Source organism: Diceros bicornis, chromosome 14, assembly GCF_020826845.1.
Source record: "Diceros bicornis minor isolate mBicDic1 chromosome 14, mDicBic1.mat.cur, whole genome shotgun sequence".
Classification (NCBI taxonomy): Eukaryota; Metazoa; Chordata; class Mammalia; order Perissodactyla; family Rhinocerotidae; genus Diceros; species Diceros bicornis.
In genome coordinates, this window is record NC_080753.1 from 63,526,684 (window position 1) to 63,533,187 (window position 6,504).

Here is a 6,504-nt window from a genome sequence, read left to right on the forward strand (position 1 = left end):
CATTTTTGATGGATCTTGGGGCAGGATTTCAAAAAATAGACAATGGAAGAAATGTAGGATTCCAACTCAAATACTTTCTGCTTCAGAAAATAGTTGAGTGGTCATAAGGCTGCCCGTTGTGTAACTACCACTCATGGTAAAGAAATACCAGATCCAGGACTTGGCAGGTTGCTCAAGCAGATGGCCACATCGACTCTGGCTTCCTCAGAGCCGGTTTTAACTGGAGCGCAACCCCTCAAGAGTGACAAGGCACCTCCCTCATGTGCCATTTGTGACTCAGCTTCCAATCTCTGTGGTTGGGTATGAGTTTCTCCATGCTCTCGGCCGGGGAAGAGAGGTTTTTTTCACTCTGTTTCCCCTAATTGTAGCAGGCAAGGCAGGGAGAGAATTTCAGGCTGCAAAATGAAATCCGTATATTTCATTCCTCAGTAAGCAGCCAAATGAGTAAAAAGGTATATTTTCAATAGAAGCTGAAATTTAATCAAATAGGCAAGAAGCACAGAAATTGACTTGTTCAAAAGTCTCTTTTCCCTCAGCGTCCACCTAGCCCGTGTAGTGCCTTTGTGAGAATTACAAAGAGTTGCCCTTTCCTCTGGATTTTGGCTGACATGCCCCTGGGCACGCCTGGCTAGCACACACACAGCCACCCTGTTGCTCCACTCTATGTATCAATTTCAAGTGTGCATGACTTAGACCAACTCCACTTGGAGAAAACTAGCAGCTGCTATTTGCAGGGGCCAAGAGGTGCAAGTGGGGAGAGAAGGGAGGCAGACCAGCTGGCATGGGGACTTTGGACAGGCCTTGTGGCTTCATAAGTCATTGAATGTGTTTGGAGCAAGAAAGAAAAGATAAATGAGTATACAGGTAGGGAGGTAGGGATGACAAACTGCGATTTTACTCTGGGTCTGAAAAGAGCCTGTTCGCTATTGAAAACTTCTTTCTAGGGTATTGATGGCAGATAGCATAGCATAGGGCAGCGGTTCTCAAAGTGTGGTCCACACAGATAGCATCACCTGGGACCTTAGACACACAAATTCTCACGCCCCATCGCAAATTGACTTAATGTAAATTCTGGGGTTTTAGCAAGGCCTCCAGGTGCTTCTGGTGCACGTAAGAGTCTGAGATTTTCTGGCAAGATGGCTGAGCAGGTCAGACTGCAGTGACCTTGGGACAGTCACTTAACCATCCTAAGTCCCAAAGTCCTCTTCTATATATAAAATAGACGTAATGACAGTACTAGCTCAGATAGTCATTTCAGAAACTGAGATCATAAACGTAAAACACTTTGAATAGTGCCTAACACATAGCAGTCAGTACACACGTTTGCAATGATTGGTGTCAGCCCAAAATTAAGTGTCAAGTGTCCTTGGAAGACTGTGACCCTCCACCATACCCGGGCTAGCCCTTAAAGAAGCAAAGGAAAGAGGATGCACGCCGGGCACTGGCCTCACCCTGCCTAGGCCAGACGGAGAGAGCAATATCCAGCCAATGACCTGTGGCCCTGGGAGAGCACAGGTGCCCACAGAGCTCTGAGCCAAAGTACTCAGCTGTGTGAGCACACCCTGGACCTGTGCACACTGGGTGGGAACCTGACTTGTCCTGAGGGCTCAGAGAAGGCTGCCTTAAGAAAGTGATGTTTGACCTGAGATCAGAAAAACAAGTGATGGTCATAACTAACTCTTTCTCAGCATTTCTATGTGCCAGGCATTATTCTCAGCAACTACATATTTTAAATCAGGTAATCCCCACCACGATTAGGTAATGTTTTGATCCCCATTTTACAGACAAGGAGAAAGAAAAAGATGATAACCTTGACTAAGGTCACATAGTGGAGAAGAGGCACAGAAAGGATTCGAACCCAAGCAGATGATCGCTGGGCCCTCGTTCTTCACAGGCAGTTGGCAGAAGAGCTGAAAGAACCTGGGGGCGGGGACTGGAGGGCAGGGAGGGCAGGGACAGTGCTGTGAAATAATGTTAGAGGGCTGGTTGGGACCATCATGCAGGTCTTGTGGACTATAAATTAGGGACTTCTGTTTTTATACTGAGCGCAGAGAAATACCACGTGAGGATTTTAAGCAGAGGGAGGAGGGCCTGATGGTGCATGATGGGTGTCCTTCCTCCCAGGGTGGACTGTCTGAACTGGAGCGGGGTGGGGGGAGGAGTGTGCCAAAGGCCAGGTAAGGGATGAGGGCAGTCTAGTCCAGGGGGCTGGCAAATGAGCGGAGAAAGTGAATCAAGGCCTTCAGAATGTCTCCCTCATTTCTCTAAGGGTTACTAAATCCAGTTCTCAGGTGCCCGCCGTGTCCTATGCGCCTATGCAGATGGCCCAGCTAGTGTTGTGCAACACACAAAATGTGCGACCCCCTGGTGGCTCTGTATGCAGCCATTAAAAGTCATATGCTAAGAGACTAATTTTGTGAGGTGAAAAATCATGTGGTGAGGTGAGAAGAAGCCAGCTACAAAACAAGTGATGCATGCTTCCAATTTCCACACACACACACACGTTGGAAAAACATCCAAAAGATGTATACTAAAATGTTAACAGTGGTTATCATTGAGAAGAAATATTAAAGTTGATTTTTATTTTTTTTTCTATTTTATTTTTCGTTTTGCTACATCCTCTCCTGTACCTTTTTTGCAATGATCACATATTACTTTTATAATCAGACAAATAAATAAGCTCTTTTTAAAAACTATTAGTCCATGAGGTTAACCGCAAATACTGAAACTCAGTCTTGGCTGAGTGTGGTCATCTGTACCAGGTGGAAGCTCTGGTGAGACACTTAAATAGTGGCTCATTCTGTCACGGCGGAAGCCTGACTCCTGGTGGACAGAAATACCAAGGACAGACTTCCATTTTAAGACATCTACATAAACATCTCAATGAAATTTTATTTATTCACTCATTTTGTCATTCAACAGATATGTACTGATCACATTCTAAATGCCAAGCATGATGAGAATATAGAAACAAATAATGTTTATAATAAATTATGTTTATAATAAAATCACATTTAGGAACACGGCTTCTCCCTACTTCTGTTCAAGTTTTCCTTTTGTCTGATAGTATAGTAGTTTCTTCACATAAGTCCTGCTCCTCAGAGACTATTAAGTTTATTTTTAGGCTGTTATTGAGAACAGGTTATTTTTCCTGGTATATTTTCTGATTACAACTAGTGGTCCAGAAGCTACTACTTTTCATATATTGTTTACATCTGACCATACTACCTTATTAGTTTTTCAGATTATTCTCTTTAGTTCCCAAGGTACACAGTCATGCAGAAAGAATTTTGTTTCTTCTAAAATTTAGTAGTTACATCTCTTATTTCTGAGACCTCTCCATCCTGGGTATCCTCCACTGTCCCTTCAAAGACGTGCAGTGGCTGTGTAGGTCTTCCACCTCTATTTAAGGCCTCAGCTCTGGTCAGAAGGCCGCTGGCCCGACTACTGCAGTCCTAGGGTTCCCTCTCACCTCCTCCCCTTGCCTCTTCAGGACGTGAGGGAGAGCTGCTTCCCATGGTTGTGAGCTGCAAATATCTTAATTATGTTAAATTAAATTAAATTAAATATCTTAAATATTAGTAAAGAGGATGGACCGTACCCATGTCTGATTTCATTTCCTCCCAAGGCCCCACCAAAACTACGGTAAAGGAATTTTTAAAAGCCATCAACCCTTAAGACGGGAGAACAAGTGATAATGGCAACATCATGCTGGAGGTTGGGAAGACGATGGGCAAGTGGTAACTGACTTGGCAGATGCAAGTGCGGAAAGCTAAGAACCCACCTGATGGACGTGGCAGATGTCTCAAAGGCTAGGACAGTGGCAGACACCTTCCCCTACTCCAGGCCATTGGAGGATCTCTGAACTGGACCCTAGATAATCCAGAGCTGGGGGCTTGGGTACCATTTCAAAATCAGAGATCAAGGGGCTATCCACACACTGGTTGCTGTATGACAACTGCCTTCTTTCCCTATGTGGCCCCCAGAATGTAGGGAGCCAGACAGTTACCTCCTGGGCAGGAGAAGAGCAGAGTTTCTCTGGGCTCTCACCAGCCCAAGAGGAAAGCCCTAAAATCACTGACTCCCAGGGTTTCCAACTAGTTCAGCAAGGATCAAAGTCGCCCCCTCCAACCCCACCACAAGTTCAGAGCTTCCAATCTGCTTTTCAGTTCTTCATGTCTAAACATGAGCATATAACTCAGGGTTATATGAAACAACTGAAATGAAACATAGAGTTCAAAACGAACAGAGAAAAACATGGGAGGAAAGAGAGTATGTACGGAGAAAATGAAAAACAAATTTAATATCCTCAGGGAGATAAGCAGTCATCAAACAAACAAGTAAGTAGACAAACACAGGCTACTACAAAAAAAGGAACACTAATAGAAAAGTGAGCTCTTGGAAATTTAAAACACGATGATGGCAAAATTAAGGGATGAAAAATAAAGTTGAGGAAATCTCCCACAGAGCAGAGCAAAAAAACAAAAGGATGGGAAATAGGGAGCAAAGAAACATATCCCAGGACCAGTTCAAGAGGGCCAACATCCATACTGGAAGTTCCAGAACGAGGGACCAGAGAAAATGGAGGTGAGAAAAACCCATAGGTGAGAACATGGGCTCTGCCTCAGACTGCCTAATGTTCAAACCTTGGCTCTACCACTTATTAGCTGGGTGGTCCTGAGCAAATTACTAAACCTTTCTGTGCCCCAGTCTCCTTACTCTGAAAATGGAAATAACGGTACTTAGTTTATTGGGTTATTACGAGGATTCAAATAATCAGTCCATGCAAAGTGCTAAGAACCAGCTGGTACATATCACAGTCTCAATACATGACAGCCATCATTAACTCCTCTTTCACATATATGCACTACATACAGTCTGTCACCAAGTCTTACTGGCTCTCCTTTCAAATATATTCATCATGAAAACTCTTCTTACCATCTCCACTACCACTCTTACACCATCACCTCTCCTGGAATACTGCAAACTCTGATTCCCCACTCCCACCTCTGCCCTCCCTACTGTCTTGTCTCAACACTGCAGCAAAGGTGATCCTTACAAAATTTAAGTCCCATTGTGACACTCCTTTGCTAGAAACCTTGAGTAAAAGCCCAAGTCCCTCCCATGACCAAAAAGGTTCCACATAATCGGACACCCATCACATCCTGACCTCAACTTCGACTACTTTCCTCACTCGGTGGACTGGCCTCCTTACTGCACACCAGTCTCCAGCAGCTTCCGCCCCAGGGCCTTTGTACTTGCTGTTCCCTCTGCCTGGAATGATCTTCCCCCAGATACCTGAATGGCATACTCACGCCTTCTAATTCTTGACCCAAATACCATCTTCATGATGAGCTCTACTCGACTACTCTAACTAAAATTCAGACCCACCTCCACCCTTTCTCTATTCCAATTCGTTATTTTCTCCTTAGCACTTATTAATTGACATATTAAAATACTATTTTTCATACCACCTGTTCCAGGAGCACAGGATTTTGTCTCTTTTTTTCATTGATGTGCTCCCAACAAGAGTGCTTAGCACGAAGCAGGCACTCAATATTCACTGAATGAATAAAAAAGGAAACTTTCCCAGAACTGAAAGACATGAGTTTCCAGATTGACGGTGCCCACTGAGTGCCCATTAAAATGACTGCAAACTTTGTTAACACCAGGAACAAAGAAAGAAGATTCTATAAGCTTGCAGAGGTCACAAATGAGAACGTCTTCAAACTTCTTGACAGCAACGTGGGCAAGAGGACAACTAACAAATAATTTGACCTAGAATTTATTCCCAACTATCAGACAAGTTTGAGGGTAGAATAAAAGCATTTTCAGAATGGCAGAGTCTAAATATATTTTGCCTCCCACGCATCCTTGGTCGATGAAGCTACTAAAGGATGTGTATCACTGAAGCAGAAAGAGGAAAACATAGGCTCCTGCAATCAGAAGATGTAATGCAGGTACGAAACAAAGGAAATCTCCAGTATGACAACAAAGGGAGATTCTCAGGATGACAAAGGAGCACTAAAGCGCAACCAGTCCAGACTGAAGAGGGGAGGGTCCCATCAGGCCTGGTGAGTGCACTCTCTCTCCAGCCTGATGAAACTAGTAGGGGATGTGTTGCACAAAAATAATGGAATAAACCAAGATGACAGGACATATATGCAGAAGACAGGAATTCTCACTTAGGAGAAAGGCAGAGGAAGTCCCATGATGACAGCTGTGCAGCACTCCAGACAGAAGTGGCCGTGCCCAGGAGGGGTCAGACCACATCAAGGGGGAAAACAGAACTGACAGGTTACCTGATGGGACCAGCCTTGCAGACATGTGTGCAAAATGGCTATTCAGGAGTTTGAAAGGACTCAGCAGTCGATACAAGGAAAACTAAGCTGAGTGTATGTGTGGCATATTTAACTTCAGGAAACACGACACAGGAAGACATCACTTAGAAGCGTGGAGCTGCAGGAAGAAACTGGAGGAAGAGGGCAGAACGGAACAGGAGGC